Source organism: Dipodomys ordii, unplaced genomic scaffold (assembly GCF_000151885.1).
Source record: "Dipodomys ordii isolate 6190 unplaced genomic scaffold, Dord_2.0 Scaffold51, whole genome shotgun sequence".
Lineage (NCBI taxonomy): Eukaryota > Metazoa > Chordata > Mammalia > Rodentia > Heteromyidae > Dipodomys > Dipodomys ordii.
The window spans coordinates 1818054-1819496 of record NW_012267267.1 but is presented as its reverse complement, the minus strand read 5'-3'; positions in this window follow the sequence as shown (position 1 = coordinate 1819496).

Below are 1443 nucleotides of genomic sequence, written 5' to 3'. Positions count from 1 at the left end.
GCTAGCCTTGAGCTGAAGAGCTGAGGGACAGTGCCCAGGCCCAGAGTTCAGGCCCCAGGACTGGGGTCCCTCCCCTCCCCCCCAAAACAAAAGAGTCCCAAAAGTGGCTCTGTGGCTCAAGTGGCAGAGCGCTCACCTTGAGCTAAAGAGTTCAGGGCCAGTGCCCGGGCCCAGAGTTCAAGACCCACTACCGATGCCCCCCTTCCCCCAAAAAGAAATTCCTTAATAGAGTGAATGAGGATGAATAAGGCAAAAGCCGTTTATTTGCATGTATAATGTAGAACAAGGAAACATACTGAAATTGTTTTAAGAAGAGGAGAGAGGAGTAAACAAGAGTGATAGAGAGGGAAAGCTCTCTATTTGTATTTATATATACAGGTATAGAAGTATCACGATGAAACTCCTCTTGTACAAGTAATGTATGTGGTAGGGAAGCTATGCATTGGTGACCATGCTTGTAGTCCAAACTACTCAGGAGACTGGGATCTGGAGGAACGCAGTTTAAAGTCAGCCCGAGCAGAAAAGTCTCCAAGATCTCATCCCCAATTTACCAGTAAAAAGTTGGGATAGGACCATGGTCAAACAAGCAAGCTGAGTCTTGAGTTTAAACCCTAGCCAGATGCCATTAGCTCATGCCTATAATCCTAACTACTCAGGAGGCTGAGATCTGAGGATCACTGAAACCAGCTCAGGCAGGAAAGTCCGTGACACTCTTAATGCCAATTAACCACAAGAAAACCACTAGATGTGGAGTTGTGGATCAAAGTGGTAGAGTGCTAGCCTTGATCAGAAAAGCTCAGGGACCACACCTAGGCCCTGAGTTAAGCCCCGTGATTGACCAAAAAAAAAAAAAAAAAGCTGGAAGTGGAGCTGTAGTTCAAATGGAAGCCCCAGGACCAACATGTGCACACACACACACACACACACACACACACACACACACATGCACGCACGCATACACTCACGCGCGCGCGCACACACACGCATACCTGCAATACCACCAAAAAGCAAAACAAAACCAGTATCTTTCAATATTAGATTTTTTTTCCAGATATTATTGTATAGTCCAGGTTGGCCTTGAAATCACTCTGGTGTCCATGATTTTTCTGCCTCAAGTGCCTTACTCTCCAGATTTTTGGGATTATAGACATGTACAACCATACCTGGACAGATATATTTCCCCCTCTAAACACTATGTAATATGTGCTTTAGGCATTATCAAATCAACCCTGACATCCATTTGAGGAAGAAATACTATTGTTTACTCCCATTTTATATTTGCTGGAGAACATGAGCAATAGTCATTATTCTTATTTTCTTTTATGCTAATTCCAGTGCTTGAACGCAAGGTTTTTTTGTTTTTTTTTTGTCGGTCGTGGGGCTTGAACTCTAGGCTTGGGCGCTGTCCCTCAGCTCTTCAGCTCAAGGCAAGCGCTCTACCAC